The 20,221-nt window shown below is 45.7% G+C and overlaps 1 pseudogene; it reads right to left on the minus strand.

The window, feature by feature from the left end:
• Nucleotides 1-7,827: 7,827 nt before the first annotated feature.
• LOC119462937 (U2 spliceosomal RNA) lies at nucleotides 7,828-7,992 on the minus strand (annotated as a pseudogene).
• Between the last annotated feature and the right edge of the window lie 12,229 nt (nucleotides 7,993-20,221).

The raw sequence follows: 20,221 nt of genomic DNA on the forward strand, positions 1-20,221 counted from the left end.
TTTTTTCTTCTTTTTTTCCGATTGCAAAAGTGCAGTCATTATGCCTAGTAAAGAAAATGTACGCAGCGTCTCTCGTGCGTGTATATGCCTCTAGCGAGTGCCACTAAGTCCCTCTCCTGAGAACTTCAGTTCATTAACTTTTGCTTTTCATTCAACCCCAGTTCGCAGAAATGCTTCGCAGTTGTAGCGGGAGCTATTATTTTGAGAGAAATAAACCATCTGGGAGTCATTAGCAGGAGTGTCAAAGATAAATAATCTACAAATAAGTGCAGAATATAACGTTCAATAAACAACCACTCAGCTAAAAAAAAATTTCGCGATGTAACGGCACTCATTGTTCAAGAACAGACTATTTTTAGGAGGATGCGTGATAAAAGATTCGCGAATTTAATTTTCTTTCATAAAAAATTAAATTAAGGAGCAAGACAAGTAGATTCGCCCGTAACAACACTAGCAACGTGGATGATGAATGGAAAGACTGCGAGGGCATTTGTTCGGATCAGTCAAATAAAGTTACAGCGGAGTAAAAGACATAGCCAGACAATTTTTCCTTTATTACCTGCCCTTACAAAAATGCGTCCATGTTGGATAAATTTTCTGGGAGTCCAGCTATTGCCCAGTGTCTGCAATATTGTACACTTTCACCCGACACTCTAGGGTCCAGTGACTTCACTTTATAACAGCACTTGAAAACTGAGACAACTATAGGCGTGGATATTTCCTGCCAGCAAAACATAATCTCACGCATTCATCTGAAAGTGCACGCGCGAAGCAATATTTCGGGCCCTAGTTTCATTGTTTCAGGGGGTAGCAAGTTCGAAGATACCATGGACCAAAGAGTAAATCCTTGCGAAGCAAAAACCGGACTAGAAGTTTTTCTGTAGTAGGGGGGGGGGGGGGGGGGGTTAGACTAGGCTGCATGACACACAGACACGCATGTGCTGTGTCATCTGACTGCCGCTTTAGTTCTTGGTCTCATTTCACAGCTCAGTGTGCTTCCATAACTGGCTCATCAGCCGTTTCTTTCTTTTTTGTCTTAACTGGGATTAAGTGGTTGTGACTGTGATTCCAGGTGGGTATGCATTAGGCGTCTGAAAGTCGCTCTTGTTGTTGTCACTGTCAGTTTCAGTGCCGTTTTAACGTAAATACGTGTTTTTCTATAGCCGTCGTGACTGATCCTTAGAAAAAAGTTGCTGCACGTTATTGAACTCATGTTTGCATCCTGAAGGCTTGACAAAAGACATTGTCAATGAGCTGACCAGAAGCCAATTCCAATCGACCGTACACGGTTCAGCACACTGGATATTTAACATTGAATGCTGAATTTCGCATCAACCCTTGCCTGTTTAACACTGTACATTCTCAATTTTTTCTTCCTTCTGTACCAATCCATATTGGCCGCCATAATTCGACTGTGCGGCTCTCACTCGTCTAACACGGTCCAAGTCATGACCAGAAAGAAAAATTGCAGTGCTTTTGTGGTAATTAACGGAGTTAATTAAGGCGCGTCCCCCGAGTTCTAGAGCCCGGGAATCCCAGAATAATCAACTATAAATATTCGCGTAATGCAAATTACTTCGAACACTGACTGTGTGAGCGGGTCTTTCAAAGGCTGCCAAAACTGGCACGCGACATTGACCTGCCAGCTGTTTGATTACCCAAGCGTCATTACAATGGAAAACAAAACCACCATCCTCCCGGGTAATCACGTTGAATTGATCTCAGCGAATGGAGGGACATTTAGAGATTCATTTTTTTACAGAGAGCCCTACAGCGGCATACTCGCAGTAGTAATTACGCCGTGCAGTGACGGACCAGGATACTCTTCGAAAAGATGCAGATGCGAGTATTTAAAAAAACTAATGAAATTAGCAAGCAGTGCAGGACATTTATCAGGATTCAACAACTCAATGCGGGATTTTCATAGAAAATAGAAAAAAAAGATAAGGAAGTTTGAAAACACGGGAAATTCTATGCATATATTCTACGCATATTCTATGGAATATCTATGCACTCGGCTGACCTTTCTTTTTTTTTTCCTCCCTTCCTTTTAGACTATCCACGAAGACAAGTCCTTTTATCGTTCCTTTTTTTCTTTCAACAAATAAGCACGAAGAAGAAGAAGAAGAATGCTACAGAGTTTCTAGGCATAACATTTCGGAGACTGCCACACGTTTTGCCAGAAAGCACTAGGACTTCTTCCGATCCCACAGGATAAGTCATGTTGACTTACTCTGGGAAATGAACAAAAAAAATTCAATTGTGGTTATGGCGAACAATAAACAGTGCACGTCGTTTGTGCTAACCTTGTACACAGGCAATTGCGCCCACTTAGACAAAAGACAAGCTGGCACGATGCACGAAAGCGAGTTGCGCAAAAAAAAAAAAAAAAAAACATCGTTACGCAAGAATCGCTCTCTGATGTTAGCCTGAGCTCAGGAGTATAGGCAGCTGCCAGCGATCGATAATGCATCGATTCTACGTTTCTGCGTCTCTACGATTCGACGATCGTATGAGACGCATGCAATCCCCCTCTTCGTTCTTCTCTCTGCATTCTTTTTTTGTCCGTTGTCTTCGTTTCTTCACTGCGATTGGCAAAACTTGTTCCGCTCCGGGCGAACAGATACTACGCCGACCGTACAACACGCATCGGACAAACCCCCTAGGCCTTAAATCTCTACTGGAAGGAAAGGAAAGGTTGTAGTATGGACATTAGGGAATAGAATGACTACAAGCGCTCCACAAAAACAGGGAAGAAATTTAGGGACAGCAGAAGCACAAGGAGAATGCCTCGCGTTGCCGCCGTATTATTGTATATGTGGCGAGAGATGTAGTCACGAGGAAAGAGCAGGGAAACGGAGAAATCCAAGGGGAGAGGAAAGATAGAGATATATATAGAGAGAGATGGGAAGACGAGTAGTTACGAGTCTACAGGGTTTTTTTTTTTTTTTCGTGCTTGCGTGATTTGCTCATCGTGTGTGAATGTGAGGGCCCGTTTTCCTAGCGGCGACGAAATGCCGAATACAGATGAACTCTATGGCCGAAGAAAGAAGCGCTGGAGGTATAAGTGTTACGCCTGCTCATTACCGGCACCTCCCGCGGAGAGTTAATGAGCGAGCAGTGGGCGTACGACGAACCATCCGGAGTTCCCACTGTTCTTACCGCTATTCAGAGGACGCCACAGTTGACGCCATCCACGGGCATGAACTTTGACGGCCGCAGGAAAAGATAATACTTGCGACAAAGTAACGTCATTTGGGTCGATGGATGTCCAGCTGGCGCTTAACATGGTCCGTGTGTTTAGATACCGCAAACAAAGACGAATAGACCAACCTTACAGGACAGACATTTCACTTCAGCGCAGCGGGACATGACCACATGCGCATTATTTGCACAGATTATTTCCAACATTCCAGCGAGTTCCAGAAATAGACTTTATTTCTTCCATTTCGGGGCACTGAAGTACCTGTGGACACGACGCCACAATTTTAGTCGCGAAGCTGAGTTCAAGATGCTCAGGGACATTTCCACTTGCATTACACCCCGAAATACAGTCGGTAATCTTATATTTACACGTTTTGTTTCCCTGCCTTTCAAATATTTCTAATATTAATTATCTGTCTATAGTATTAAGCAATGCTAACTCCCGAATCCGCTAACTCTCGCCACTTCTCGAGGAATTTTCTTTACACGGTCCCAGCTCCGTAAGCTTCAAAGGTATCAGTTCTAAAGGAAGGCTAGATGAAACTTTTCCAAGCACGTTCAAATATAGGTTGATAGGTTCAAATCGTAAGGCGCCACACCAGCACCATCGCACATCGCTAACGATACGTCATACTAACTAAGAAGGTTAAAATAGTAAACACCAAGAAGGGTCTTTCACGAAGTCTTTCACAATGAGGTCCACAAGAAGGAAGCAAGGTCATTATCGGCGAGCGTTGTAAAACGTTGAGGCGCCATCTTGGTCACGCTTGGCGAATTAGAATGACTTGAATGGCCGTCTGCCTCTGGTGCGGCTCTTAAAACCGCGTTCGTTGACTGTCCCCTGCATTCAAATCAGCTCGTTCAGAGTTTGCTCTTCTATGCAGTACCACGGCCGCTTTCTATTGAGGCGTACAATCAAGTTGCCATGACGCCTGCGTGTAACGACTGCAATTAGTTTATTTTTTTATTTTTTTAGTTCGGTACTTCGCAGAACAGGATTTTTCAAAGGGCGAGCCAAAATAAACAAACACCACGAACATCTGATGAACGGAGACTGCGTGCACGCTGGAGCATAGAGCAAGCTTATACGGACATTATTCGCGCTTCTTTTTCGCGCCTTTCAGATTAATTTTAGTTTAGAAGGGTCAGGCGCCCTAATACCCAAGAGACAGCAAACAAACCCCGAAGAAAAAATGAAAAGAGCCCATTGCACATTACAAACAGTCGAAGATATTGTGCTTGCCTTTAAGTTAGCCTTTGCTGAATTCATTGAAGTTGTGTTGCAGATGAGTGCGTAACAGCTAGAAGTACCAAACCACCGCAAAAGCAAAAAAATGCCAGAATTCGACTTGCTTCATTGTCATTTAACGCTGTTTGCCTTTGTGTTTATTCGAGCAATCTGTGCCTTGAAGATAACGCAAAAAAGCAAAACAAAAAGAAAGGAAGGAAGAGAAAGAAAGAAAGAAGTCCACGAAACGAAATCTCAATTAACGACGAAGCCGACATCGGTCCAGTAGAATCACCGGGTTTATTCCACGACAGCTACCACTGCGGCCAGAGGCGTGATCTATACCGAGACACTCGTGTAGGAAAGAGTCAGTTTGCTGGTGTTAGCTCCAGTGCTCCAACGCGTACGCGAGGCACTACCTACACGCCGAGTCTATAGCGTATACAAGAGAGACTGCAGCTCGTTGGCGATCGGAGGGCGCCAAACCGTGCACGAATCAGCTCCGCCTACTTAGTCGTGATACTCGTCGAATTAGCGGAACGGGGAGAAGAGGGATGACCTGAATGATTACAACAGGCCTGAAACCTAAACCAGCATTTTTGGCACACGCATCTATCTTCATCTATATCGTCGACGGGAAGTACAAACGTTATCAGCAGGATCAGTCAGTCTTGATTGGATGACAAAATTGCCCGCTGGGGATGATGACTATGATGATGATTTTTATTGGAATTCTCTTCGAAACGGGGTGGCAACAACTACTCACTCATACCGCTTGTGCTAAGCAGTATAATATGAATGCATAGGAGTCTATAATCTTGCTTCTCTTTCTTTGATCTTTTCTCTCTTTATTAAAACCTATATATCTATATATATCGTACAGCTGCCTATGCCGGTAAGGACTCCCTTACATTACAATGCGTTGGCGGGCTAGTTGGTGCGAATCCATAATTACTTGTTTAGCGCAAAAACAACGGACACGTGAAAGACGACAGGACAAGGCGCTACTCTCAACTGACATCATTTTATTGTATCCCTCCTTTATATAGAGCAGAAACAAGAAGAACATGCGCAGTGAGCACCATGCGCGGCAACCACCACAACATCTGATCGCCAGAGTGCACTCATGACACATAATCCAAAAAACCATATTCAGCGCTGTACAAGCTTAAGGAAGGCACACTAATGCACTGCGAACCCAGTGACTGTATGAAAAAAGCTTCCAATAATTCTCGGGCGGTGGTATCACGGCTCTTTTTCAAAATCGTAGTGTCATGAAACATAGCTTTGCACCTGCATATTTTGCAATGTTGAGCTAAATGGGAACCTGTGCCTGTCGGTATAGATCGCTTCTCTAAGGCGCTCGTTAACACAGCGGCCTCTTAGCTTATGGAACTCTTACCTTATGCGTCTGCGCACTCAAAGATTGTCAAACGCGCCATTGCTTTGATGTGTCTAGAATCTTCGTTAAAGAAATCGTGTCATCACACTGCGAACCAGAGTTTCATCGCACAGTTAAATAGGCTGAAGGCGGCGGGCTACCCAGGTGTGATGGTGACCTCGGTCTCTGAGGTATTGCTTCGGAGACTGAAAGGGAAGCGTCACAAAAGCAACTGTGTTACTCAAAAGAAGAGGACTGAAGTTGTGCCGTATTGCCATAGAGTGGCTCACAATCTAAAGAATGTCGCCACTAGACACAATGTCCCAGTAGTGTTTTCTGCGCCTCAGAAATTGTCATTGTTGTGCAGCCGTATTTCGAAAACAAGTAAGAAACCAGTTTGTAAAAAGAACCACGCGAAGATTGTAGATTGTAGCGTCGGTGTAGTATATAAGATTCCGTTGTCATGTGGCAAAGTGTACGTAGGGCAGTCAGGCCGCTGTGTTAACGAGCGCCTTAGAGAACACAAGCGATCTATACCGACAGGCACAGGTTCCCATTTAGCTCAACATTGCAAAATATGCAGGTGCAAAGCTATGTTTCATGACACTACGATTTTGAAAAAGAGCCGTGATACCACCGCCCGAGAATTATCGGAAGCTTTTTTCATACAGTCACTGGGTTCGCAGTGCATTAGTGTGCCTTCCTTAAGCTTGTACAGCACTGAATATGGTTTTTTGGATTATGTGTCATGAGTGCACTCTGGCGATCAGATGTTGTGGTGGTTGCCGCGCATGGTGCTCACTGCGCATGTTCTTCTTGTTTCTGCTCTATATAAAGGAGGGATACAATAAAATGATGTCAGTTGAGAGTAGCGCCTTGTCCTGTCGTCTTTCACGAGTCCGTTGTTTTTGCGCTAAACAAGTAATTAAGGACTCCCTTTTCGTGAAACTTCCTCCAGCTTGACAGTTTTTTGCAGAACTAATTTGCAATATTCAATGTCCCTGCGCTTCGAGTTGTCTATAATTTCGGCCTCGCTTCAGGAAGCCGTTGGTCCCGGGTTGGATCCCCGGACGAAGATTAATTTTACAGCGAAGCTGGTAAGGGCTCAATGGTCGCGTCCGGATGTAGAAAAGAACTCTCATTGGCCGGATACTGTATGTGCGAGTGAAAGCGCGCGAGAAACACGCGCTTTCACGGGGAGCGAACGCACGGCGGAGAGCAAATGCCACTTCCGTCGCGCGAAAGGCCATGGGGTGACGGGAGGGAGGGAGGGGAGGCGACGTTTAGCTGCGGAACCAAATGCGTATCTTGCGACCAGGCGCAAGGGGAACTGGCGACTTAATCTCCCACACGAAAGGAGGACAGCGGGAAGGCAGCGGGGAAGGGAGGGGCTGCGGCTTCTCCTCTGCGAGCAACTTGTACTTTGCGCGGCGCCGGGCGGTCGCGAACAGTATCTTGAAAGCGATCTGCAACACGGCTCCTACTTTTGTATGCGCTGTGCTTTCGCCGCTCAGTTTCCGTTGAAGTGATAGACCGCATGAACCTTCGCTCACAGCTGCTGGCACGCTTGCTCACGCCAGCATTCTGACAGCGGTTGTGTGCGGTCACACAAACAACGCGCAGAACTGTTGTCGACGGCGGCGGTGTTTTGCCCGCGTTCGCACCAAACGCGCGCAGCGTTGGTGACGTGTTTATGAAGAACGTGCCAGTGTACCGTAGCGACCATAAGGCCATGGTCCCTGTGGTCACTAAATAAATGAAAATCACCGGATCATATACATTTCTCCATTCTTTAATAGTTCAAATAACCAATTAGACCATCACATCTTAATAGTTGCAATTGGAAATACTATGAGCATGACCTATGGCTGACTACATCATACAAAATTTCCACCATAGTACAGCTTCGCTGGTCTTTCATCTCCACTCCAGTGGAAGGGCTGACAGTTTTTTTTTTTTCAAATGCGAAGTTTTTTTTTCTTCTTTTTTTACAGCAAAGCTGTATATGGCTAGTTACCAGCGGGCCGATCCCGAAGATAGTGCTATACCGGGCTGACCCGGGGCGGAGGTGAAGCAGGCTTCAAGCCCTCCTCCAAATTGCAAAAAAAAAATAAGTTTAATATTGTTACAGGAAGAAAGCAGGCCCACGAGTGTAGGAGAATGTATATTTACAAGCGATGTATATGGCGTTCATTCAACGGCCAGAGTCTTCGTCTTCCTCCCGTTAGTGTCCCCTTCTTCTTTCCCTTCACCGTAACAATGTCTTGGGTACAACTACAACCCGTATCAGAAATTAAGCTGATAAGAACAAATACTACACTTTGACCCGCGTCGGCCATGTCTAGGTTACACGTGTACGCCATCCCGCGTATTCGAACTATTGCCTAACAATCTGAGCGACTTCTGTCTCGTGACGTCATGCTCTACATAGGCTCGTTTCCTCAGTTCTGCTCGTTCGTTCGTTCGTTGGTTCGTTCGTTCGCTTGTTTTTTTTTTTTTTTTTTTTTTTGCTGCAGAGACAGTGGTGAAGGAGGTTTCATTATGAGCATGAATTAAATAGATGTGAAAGTGAGTCTCCAAGACGTGGGTGAGTCTACATTACAGGGCTGCTAACACTAACAGAACAACGTAATGGAACGACAGAAATGGCACACCGTGAATTTAGCGGTTACGTAATGGTTACGGAACACGTGAAAAGAAAAGGGATTATTACCACCGTCAGCGCAAACTCAGATTATCTAAACATGACTAAACGCTTGAGAAGCGAAGGCCATTCGTTTAGTCACTACTCTCAAGATTACTTTTGTGAGAAATACCTATTTCAAAAACGGGAACCCGCTCCTTCCTTCGAAATCTGCAAGCCGGAAAAATTGGTGTGATTATCGAACCGCCTGGATGCGTGAGATAATCGGTTCCTGCAAATGAGCTCATTTTTTGTGACCACAAACTTCCACATCTGCATGCGCGCTAGACACTGCAGTCCTCCGGCGGCTAAATTGAGCTATTTTTCTCCCAACCTGGGATAGGAGCAGGGCAGCGAAGCCGATGGCTTTTGCGCACTACACCCCAGAGCCGCAATTCGTGCACCCAGAGGAATTAGGTCGCGAATGCGCTGATTTGTTGTTACCCTTCTTTGCTTTTTCTGCGCGAGAAACCGGCGCAGTAAGATACATAAAAAGCAGGGTGACCTCGGTTTTCACAGCTTGTTCCTCTGTATACGCTCGCCCGAAACTAGATGAGAGGTGTAATCGTTGCTAGCCAAGCCAAAATGGAGCGCCACACCTGATACGTGCGACTTACAATATCAAGGAAAAACCAAAGAATACACGGCGTCTAAGGCCATGTACATTTACATGTAAGGAACGCCATAAAGACGTGCCGTAATCTCCAAGACAATCCGTGGATTGATAAACTGATTGATTGATTGATTGATTGATTGATTGATTGATTGATTGATTGATTGATTGATTGATTGATTGATTGATTGATTGTGCAACCACCACTTATCTCCTATGCAGTTGCGCCATAGGCAGACACCACCGCAAGTGTAGCTGGACACTGATGATGTTCCATCTATTACTATACCCAGTCATTCCGGGTAACGCAGCAGAAATCATGACCACAGTCCGCTGCTGGTTACGCATATCATTACATCTCGTCAGTGCGTAGCGAGCAACGCTAAGAACGAGTTATTAGTCAGCCACGCGCCGTGTACTCTCTAATGGCGTGACCTCCCGGTACACCTCGGGGCCTTTGCTGCGCCAGGCAGTTTCATTGTTGCCGCACAGCAGAAATATGCAAATAGGAAGCAGAAACGCGTGTTTACAGAGCTATCTGTTTCTTATTTTTTCCTATACGTGTATTATTAAAAAGGAGGTATGAGACTTCACGCGCATAGCTTTCGTAGTGATAACATCCACAAGAGTGAGCCTAATTGCAACTTGTATTGGCTTTTGAAGGTAGAAGAGCGCTGACTTGCCGATGAAAAGAACACACACCGAAAGAACACAGATACACACAGAAAAGACGATCTGTATCGGCTTGTATTGGCTGTATAACTTAACTGTATTGGCTTGATAGCTTCCGAGCGTGCGTCTATGCACGCTTCATTAACTTACAGGCAAGTGCCATTTCGTTCTATCATTCCGCTCACAACGTTTCTACCAAGACTCACTCTGTCCGCTTGCCGGCCTTATTGATCGAGAAAGCACTGACAGGCAGTTTTGCGAGTTCTTATTGTTTATTAAGATCTGGTGAATGCAGATAATATAGGTAGTGTGAATGCCTAAAGAGAACAAATAAAGGACCATGTAATAGTCAGAAACTCAAACGTGTAAAAAAAAAGAAAAGTGCTATTTTCCGGGCCTTCGTACCTAGCAGCATTAATTAACACCGCTTAGGGTGGACATGAATGATGTCTTAACTCTACTACAGAGCAGAACCAGCCAGTGCTTGATCGACGCCATCATCCGCAGCTGGTGCGCGCCACTCCTAGACCGTGTTCGTAACCAGGACATGCTTAAAAAAAGAAGAAAAAAAGAAAAAAGAAAAGACCCACGAAATGCAGTCACTCCTTATTACCGATACGTAGACAGTTTCGCTTTCCTGCCAACCACTAGAGACGAGGGGTTATCAAAACGTTTTGCCGCTTGCATATCAGGAAAACTGCCAGACATTTGAAAAAAAATATTTTTCAGCATAATCTCCCCTCACACTAATGCACTTTCTCATTTTCCTGGAAGGCTTTTGATACCTTGCAAAAAAAAAAAACTTTCTTCCTGGTTGTCAAGCCACTCCTCGGCGGCAGTTTGAAGCGAGTTCCAGTCATCAAACCTCGTTCCCTTGAGGTGTTTCTTCAAATGCGGAAATAAATAAAAGGCACTCGGGCCCAGGTCGGGACTGTAGGGTGGGTGGTCCAGCTGTTCGAAAACACACTCTCGAATGGCATCCTGGGCAACACGAGTCCTGTGAACCGGGCGCTTTCGTGCAGGAGGAAGACACCTCTTGTCACTAATCCTCGGCGTTTTTCCACGAATGCTTTACGCAGTTTTCGAAGAACGTTGGCGTAGTATTCGCCTGTAACTGTCCTACTGTTTTCAAGATACTCAATGAGCAGGATCCCTTTGCGTCCCAAAAAGTGTCGTCATCACGTTCCTCCCTGAGCATTGGGTCTCGAATTTTTCGGGGGAGAGGACCCCGAATGCCTCCACTGCATAGACTGCTGTTTTGTTTCTGGGTCCCACTGATACAGCCGCGTCTCATCTCCAGTCACAAGGCGGGAAAGAAATTCTTCTTGCTCGCTTTAATGGAGGTGTAAATGTTCCCTTGATGAATGCACGCGGTGGTGTCGATCTTGCGCAGAGAGGTTCTGCGGGACCCACCGTGCCGAGACCGGCTGAAATCCCATCCAGAAATGCAATATAATACAGACAATGAAAAAAAAAGAAAACATCAAGGTAATGTATATCATCATCATATTCATCATCATCATCCTATATTTATGTCCACTGCAGGACGAAGGCTGTGATCTCCTGTGATCTCCAATGATCTCCAATTACCCCTGTCTTGCGCTAGCTGTTTCCAACTTGCACCTGCAAATTTACTAACTTCATCATCTCACCTAGTAATACCCAGTAACCTCAGGGGCACATACGTTGTGGCCAATACTCAGTAGCCCTTATATTTAGATTGCACTACTTCGGGATTGGCCTATTAAAATGTTCGAAACAGTTTAGAAACAGTCATACCCGACACGGAAAAGTGGTAAGTCACCAAGGAAGACCATGTCTTCTAAGAAAAGTCACAGTTTTATCCCGAAAGGCGGAGCTTTGTTAGCAATAGCCAAGTGTTTCACAACGAAACGAAGTAAGCTTCCTAGCTTCATCGACCGTATAAATTGCAGTAAACATTCGCTTACTAATTAAATTAGCAATCATGGTGCAACGCGCTCACAGGGAAACATGAACAGATTTCACTCGATGACCAAGAACTGGACTCACTGGAGCGGACACGAACTCCCTGTCACAACACAGCAGGGTGATGAGCGCAAGAAGAGCCCAGCGAACGCTTCTGCTTCCACGGGTCTCAGAAAATTGAGATTACGGGTGACGTCCAGCGCTAGGCTCGCACGGAGATAGCGCACGTGCATCAACCAGCCATCTCGGCTAGACCAAGCTTTGTAGCCGCCGATGATTACATCCAATAGGGCGCGGGCGGCGCGCCGGGCTAGAGGAGGAAACGCTCTCAACACACCTCCCCTCCCCCCCGTCCTAGCCTTGCACGTGCTTTGGACGTGACCTCCGACATTAGGCGCACATCAAACCGCCATCCTTCTCGGCTCACTCTCGCACGCTTCCCCTCGCACCCGCAGCATAAGGCGTGCGGGGAGCGATGGGATCTTGTCGCCCTTGGACTTTACATGAAACTTCACGACGACGCCGACGGCGAAAATTCGCCCGGAGTGTCCATATTATCGCCATAATAAAAGCGCTTCAACTATCCGACCCCCGTAATCTGGAACGTTCCTCCTGTATTCGATGGTGTGTGTGGAACGTTCCAAACCATCTCGACCCAAGAAAGTAGATTACAGCGCCGCGCCTCGGCAGAAGTGGCCACTGCGCTTCATTTACAGCCGTCGGCAACTTTTGAGGAGCGTAGTGCATTTGTTAGTCGAGGGGCGTCGCTGTGCTCAGCGCGGTGAAGAGGAGAAAAACGTTTGAGTCGAGGGTCGTTTGAGAATACGGGGTAAGTCTCTCCAGTCACGGGGTGCACATTTGTGTACGCGAATCGGTTTTAACACGTTCGTCCTACGACATGTAAAAGAAGAAGGCACAAACATTAAGCTTAAGGTAAATGAACAGTTCCATTGAAACTTCAGAGTATTATACACACGCCCACTTTATTAAAGCCACTGCCACTGCCAGAACGTTCGACGTGCCACGTTGCGGCAGCATTAGTAAATGAATTTCTTCCTCGTGATTGCTACAACTAAGAAATAAACTTGTAGTTATGATTTAAATCGCTGGTTTAAATCTATTTAAGAGAAAAAATGTTTGATATAATTGACTCTCAATGAAAATTTAGTTATATTATGTAATTACAAAGGCTCACTAAAAATGGACAGATGATCATGATTCCATATTGATTTTCTCACAATGGAGACTGCGCTACTTGCGGATAAAATTACGTAAGTTAGATTCATTGCTTGACAGGCGCATGATAATTTGTGATTGAATGCATTCATGTATATTCAGCCCCTGCTATTGACTTGTGCGATGAAGCGAACTATTTTTTAAACAGTATAGGGTTGATACTGCATTTTATGTGTTTCGCGGACATCCCATAAAGCCGTTCGAGAATATCTGTAGCATAATGCAAGTGCTAAGATTAAACTGTGTTCCGGTTGTGTTTTCTTTCTATCAAATCCCCATCTTGCACAAGAAAATACATTTTAAAATGTAGGTATTCTTTCCCACCCCGAGTTATGTTACGTATTTCGTCTTTTTACCAACACTGTAAACAAAACAAAAAATAACGTTGTTAGCAGGCACCAAATCCAATTTAAGGCTGCATCCTACCCATCGAGCGGCTGCAGATGAACGTAGCACTTTCTTTCTTTTTTTTTTTTTTTTTTGAAGCGTTGGAAAATTGCGGAAAAACTTCGTTAGAATTCTTCCCGTCGTACAAGGAATGATTTATTCTTGCCGAACGGCCAGAAGACTTTATTTGGATATCGATCCAACAAAACTCTCTTACTTAGCCGTTCCGCACGTTCGTTCTACTCCAACCTGTGCTGGTTCCCACCATGCCGCGCACTTAGCTAATTAGCGTCTGCTCACCCTTTCCTTAACGCCGGTTTTGAGACCTCCAACGTCGAGAAGTACAAAATCCTACATCACAAGACAACCGCACCCCTGCGAAATACTTTTCTCCCGACCTGGCTACTTATCGAGACGGAACGTTTAATTAAACGGGCATACCTGTTTTTTTCGCTAGCGAGTGGGCTCATGAAACGATTAATTAGAACATGCCCACGTGTAGCAAAAAAAAAAGAAAATGGATGCTTCGCCTAATGCCCTAACTATCAGAATGTTCGTCGGAATTCCGCCTCAGTACAAGCAAAGCCCACACGCACAAGGCGAGACAGAAAAGCTATTAGCGTTTATGGTTTCTAGTCTAAAGGGCTCTCCAGATGACAAACGGCAAGAAAAAAATTGGAGGACGCTTAAGCTTCGCCTTTAGGAGCAGAACGCGATAGCGTTATCGGGACCCGTTCGCATCGCATCGTTCGCATACGGCAAGTAGGCTTCATTCACTGCAACACGGAACGTGGGAAAGCCAGCTTACAAAAACCAAGCTTACACCGTTTTCCTTAAAGTTGGCTTCACTTTTAAACTGAAATGCATTGCTGAAAATACGCTTTTCCTAGGAGCAATATAATTGGTCTTATATTAAAATGTAAAAGCCCTAGCACATTTATTATTATTTCATTAATTGCTTGCTATTGCCCCGATGCGCGCAGGTCTGGTAGAAATACTGGAAAAGGGGTGTGTGCTTTAGTTTCCTCGTAGCAGAATTAGGTTTTCTCGTGCATTCAAATTACAATCCGATGGCGAATACGACGCCGAATGGTAAAGTCGTACTTTATCATTTTTCTGACGAATTTCACTGTGAGAAATTCAATTTTTGTTCACCAAAACCTTGCACCACGTGGAGGGCCTGCGCTGTTGATGTGGTTGGATGATTTTCTCCACCACCCGCCATCATACGCCGGTTGCCGACGCCCGATTTTCTGCGACACGGGGCCCTAAACGCTATCGCGTTAAACAAGAAAAAAATACAGGCAACTGTTGTGTGCTATCCTGAGTTTGCGTTCGTTTGGCATGTTTTAATGCCAAGTGGATGGCACAATCAAGGAGAGCATAAGAGCCACTGCCAGGAAGGACCGAGTGCGAAACAGTTCTAGGTAGTTGCAATACACTGTTTTATTTTCTTTCTAATAATTACGCATAAATTACTGCGAGTTGATGTACTTTTTTTAAAGGATGATCTTAACAGGCACAAAGACAATGAACGCCGCCGTGGTAGCCAGAATTATTACGCTTCGGTCGGTCTGTTTAATTAAGCACAGACCAACGAGATCCCGTGGGCCCTGTCTGCACCTCCCATTAGTACGTGGCACCAAATAGCGACGCGGTTGGCAGCATATATATATATGAATAAGTGCGAACGACGCTGCCCTGTGGCCATGTCATCGTGTGTGTTGTGCTATTTTTCCGCTAAGAATATATGGTTAAAGGATGATGCGTGACGCAGTCCTCCTTGCCACTCCTGAAGTATAATCGTTCTGTGTACTTAAATAGCCTGCGACTTTTTGAGAATTTTTAACGGACAGAGATAAACTCGATCGAATAAAATTTACATCCTTCTCCGATCGCCATGTTACTGGTGCCTAGCCTGAAACTACATTTGTTACCTTTCTCTGCGTGCGTCTGCGTGTGTGTGTGTGTGTGCAGGGTTACCTCATAGGACTACAGGCGCAAGAAAGATCACGGTGTTACTTCGCTGCGCTAGACATGGGTGTTCCGGTAATTGGACGTGACTTCATCATTGCCCGCTTTCGGTGCGGCGGTTGTAATCGGAACTCTATTGTCCTCGCGAAGAAGTGAACTTGCGCAGTCTTCCAGGGCGGTATCTGTTAGCTATAGAAACTAAGTGGCTCGTTTGACAAAGGAAAGGTTAGCGCTATCTTCTGCAGCCCTTCAGGGAGCATGGCTCGGCGCCAACTATAGAAAATCAAAGTACAAAACAAATTGCGCAGCAACCATCGACGTCGATCGGCAATGCAAGCGAATAGCCGGACGCTTCTAGAAAGGCCGGACGCTTCTAGAAAGCGATTCCCTATAAATGAATCTCGAAGCCGTATATTTATCACAATGAAGGCATTTAGGTATCACTCGTTTCATTGCGTAATTCCGTAGAGAACATAGCCGTTGGCTAGCATATCTTGAGCGGTAGTATATAGGTAGGCTATAACACATATGCAAGCCGATTCGCAATACCTCTATGGTCTCCAGCGACGCGAGCGCCGGCGAGGAAGGCGACTGGCATCCTCCTTTCCCACCAGCGGAGCCCTCTCTCCCAGCCGCCACAGGGGACAAGGCGGCAGGAGTAGACGAGCCCCTCATCCTCTCTTTCCTCTATGCCCTTTCACTTCCCACTCGCTTTCCCGTGAGGACGTTGCGCCGTGCTCCATAAAGGGTCGCAGAATTAAGCGGCATCTCCTCCTATAGATCACCATCGTCATCAGTAGAGGAGGGCTGTTTACCGCAGTGTATAAACGATGCCACAAGCTCTCCCACGACAGCACGTGCGCCTCAAAGGCTTTAAAGGTCCGCCGCAAATTGGTTGCGGGAGAGTACGCGACCTTTGCCTCGGCGCGTCTGTGTCGGCGGTGCCAACCACAGACCGACGGCCTACAACCACGGAAACATACGAAAGGAGACCCTGGCCGCGTCTACATGAATGAGACAGTGGCGCATGGTAACGCATTTCTAGCGCATCGCATTCATGTAAACAGGCGTAATGCGCTATAGAAGGCGCATCGCATTAATGGACCAGGTGAGGGCAGATTTACTGCCGCGAGTCTACTCACGCATGTGGCGCTACATTTCTCGCAAGAGTTAATGCGCTACATGCAAACGGTGTCGCATCGCCTTACCCGAATGCGCTAGGGAATGCCATGCGCCACTGTCGCATTCATGTAAATGCGCCTAAAGAAAGTTATTCGCTTTAAAGAAGGATCAGGCGATACGCACAAGGTACATAGTCCTCCCTCCCTCCCCTCCCTCCCTCTCTTCCTTCCTTCCTTCCTTCCTTCCTTCCTCCCTCCCTCCCTTCCTTCCTTCCTTCCTTCCTTCCTTCCTTCCTTCCTTCCTTCCTCCTCCTCCCTCCCTCCCTCCCTTCCTTCCTTCCTTCCTTCCTTCCTTCCTTCCTCCCTCCCTCCCTCCCTCCCTTCCTTTCTTCCTTAAAATTGTCCTTTCTATGAAAAAAGAAAGTATCAGGGTATAACAATGCGAAGTCGGGAAGTTAGGTATGCATTGGATCTTTGCTTTTTCCCGTCCTCGAAGCTAGCCACCAATTCGTTTAAAGCGCCGGCGGCGGCGAAGCTTCATGCATCACCACACCACGCGGTTGACCTCATTTGGGGAGTTACGGATTCTCAGCGCCTGGTTCACACCAGTGGCCTGAGCTCGAAACCCAATTGAGATACGCCCAACGCCTGACAACATCATCGGGTTGTGCCCGAAGCCCCGGGTGATAAAAGCAGCCGCGCACTGCATGTTATGTTTGGCAATGCGCGCGCGCCTACAGCAAACGCAGGAATTCAAGCGACGTGAGCTGAATTTGAAAGTCAGCTGACAGTTCCAATTGTTACCCAGCGAAGAACTATGGGCGACATGCTGGCAACACGCGTCATGCATGAAAATGTGAGTCTGCAGTGCAGCCTAGCGTAGTTTGTTGATGACTGGACGTGTGTGCATCAATCAAACCACCGCATTAGTAGACGGCGAAGATTTTGAGTAATAGAAAGACGGCATGACCAGTCGAAGTAGTTGAGGGCCTACATGTCTATAATACGACATTTCCTAAAAGGAAAGCAAATGCTGAGAAGCGTGTCGCCTTAAAAGCTAGAATGACATCTCGATTTCGCCTGAATTTCTTCCCCGTCACCTGGCAACGCCATGGATGAGTCCGCAATGCATTCTATTCGGTCAGCGCTAAAGCAGGTTAATCAAAAGCTACGCTTACCCGCCGTGTTTGTTTAGTGGCTTTGGTGTTGCGCTGCTGAGCACGAGGTGGCGGGATCAAATCCAGGCCATGGCGGCCGCATTTCGATGGAGGCGAAATGCGAAAACACCTGTGAACCTATATTTAGGTGCACATTAAAGAACACCAGGTAGTGAAAATTAATCCGGACTCCCCCACTACGCCGTGCCTCATAATTAGATCGTGTTTTTGGCACGTAAAACGCCATAATTTACTTTCATTTTTTAAAAAGCTACCTACGCTTCAATTAGTGACAAGTTGTGTTCAACATAGTTTTCACACAAGTGAGCAACCATTCAGATCACGTTTGAGCCGCCGTCGTACACGAGGCTCGAGCCTCGAGGCGAGAATAAAGCACAATAATGTTGCTCACCGTACATACGTTCACTATAACAAGTGCATTCTGTCTGCAGGGAGGTTTCTTGTGGGATAGCTACACCAAACACAAAAAAATGGGAAACATGGAGCGGGTGGAAAAGCACGTGGTAAAAATGCGCTATTCATGTCTCTGCCGAAATCAGCGCTCGTGAGGCAGATTTTCGACGGGAACAAAGACGCAAAGAACATGTTCGCTCATAAATGCGTCTCCGTTGAGGTTGCAGTGTTTGCTGAAACTGGGCGACAGGCTTATTCAGTGCGTGTATGAAATGCAAATGTAGGCAGCTCAAAGAAGTGCGGTTGCCCTTTCTCACATCGGCAAAACGGTTCACATGGCTACGATGGTAAGTGTTTCACATGGAGATGAAGCTGGTGAAGGGGGGCACTCGGTGGCAACTTTCACGCTACGTTTGCGAGCCTTCCGCCCGCTAAGGCGGATAATACCTGCGAATGGGGTGCCATAGGACAGTTATAACGCGAAGTGCAGAAAGCTCCTCCGAACACGACACCATAACACCAGGAAGGCCCCCCTACCGCGAATCAAAAAATAAAACACCAAATAAATTCTCTATCTATCTATCTATCTATCTATCTATCTATCTATCTATCTATCTATCTATCTATCTATCTATCTATCTATCTATCTATCTATCTATCTATCTATCTATCTATTATCTATCTATCTATCTATCTATCTAATCTTCTTTTTTAGGTCATTTTTGTGTTATGTCGCAGAATTGTGTGGGTTATAGAATGACTTATATGGCTGCTTTCTTTTCAATATGGGCTGATGTTGTTTAAGCAAGTTTCCGAAATGTGCTTATTGCCAGATCGTATTTTTTTTTTTTTTCGTATCACCTCATGTTATCATCGTTTGCACATCGAACAACCTACTAGTAGTTTGCGGAGAAACCGGCGACACAACAGTTTTCAACATTTCCGATGTGATCGCAAAAAAATAAATATCTCACTCACTTGGCTTCAAAGATCGGTTTCTTCTGCTCTCAAGGGAACATGCCCATAATAACGCTGAAACGTTAAGCCTCGTGCTGTAAATTTCAGAACTCATAAAATGAATGGCACAGTCACCGTACAAACTGCCACAACTGCGCTATGCTGCAAGAAATCGAAACAGAAGGAGTCGAAGGAAAGTTGGATAAGAGTTGTCAGAAAGCGTAAGAAATTCTTTCAGAAAAATAACCGGAGCTCAAAAAAAAAAAAAAAAAAAAACTGGTGATCGTTCCTTCTGATAGAAATGAGGCAATACTGAAAGCTGCGGTCGATCTCGTTTTCTTGTGTTCTTTTTTTTTCTTTTTTTTCATATTTGCGCACACCTTTCTACTCCTATATCGAGTCAGCCAACCAAGGCAGCAAACGATTGGCAAGAAAAAAGCAGGACTTGCCCTACTGCTGTGAATCTCTGCTGCTGCTGCAGAGCATTATTTACGGGAGGCTCTCAACACCGTGCCACGAAGTGTATACACTTGGGACGTCAACGCGAGCGAGCCATCGTACAGTCCGGGCTCGACAGAGAACACCCCCTCCAACCCCCTCCCCTTTCCCCGCCAGCCCCTCTGTTCCCTCTTCCAAGTTGCGGGGCTTCTTTCACTCGCAGTGATCAATCATCGCCAGCGGTCTACAGTTTGAACGAGTTTGCTCAACTCACGGGGAGTGGTGACGAGTTGTGAGAAACGTTTATGCGCCAGCCTGTCGGCCTGAATTATGGGCTTTCTTTCATTTCTTCTTTCTCGTGTTTCTCGAAGGCGCGGCAGTCGCTATTCGCATGTGCCGTCATACTCATATAGCTGTACTCATTTCTTGAAAAATGTTAACTTGTTCTAATTCTTTATAAAATGTTAAGCATGAGAAGTTTGGCCACAGACAGGACCAGCTGTTACAAAATCACAGATGCGAAAAACAACAATGATATAAAGAAGAATGACTCAACAGTCTAGTAACATAATGTCGAAACACTAACAGAGCAAGTCTGTGCACCTTGGAGGGGAAAAAGAAGTTATAAGACGACACGAGCAACACAAACCTGGACAGATCATGTACACAGAGAAAATTAAAAAAAATGCATTCACTGGGAATTTATAAAATTACTGTCTACGAGAAAATCCCGCAAAGCCTTGAGAGCTAATCTCGGTTTGTTTGGGCACGACAAAGGTCCGAGGACTTTTTGTACTGAGAAAAGGCGC

This window comes from Dermacentor silvarum, chromosome 8, assembly GCF_013339745.2.
Source record: "Dermacentor silvarum isolate Dsil-2018 chromosome 8, BIME_Dsil_1.4, whole genome shotgun sequence".
Lineage (NCBI taxonomy): Eukaryota > Metazoa > Arthropoda > Arachnida > Ixodida > Ixodidae > Dermacentor > Dermacentor silvarum.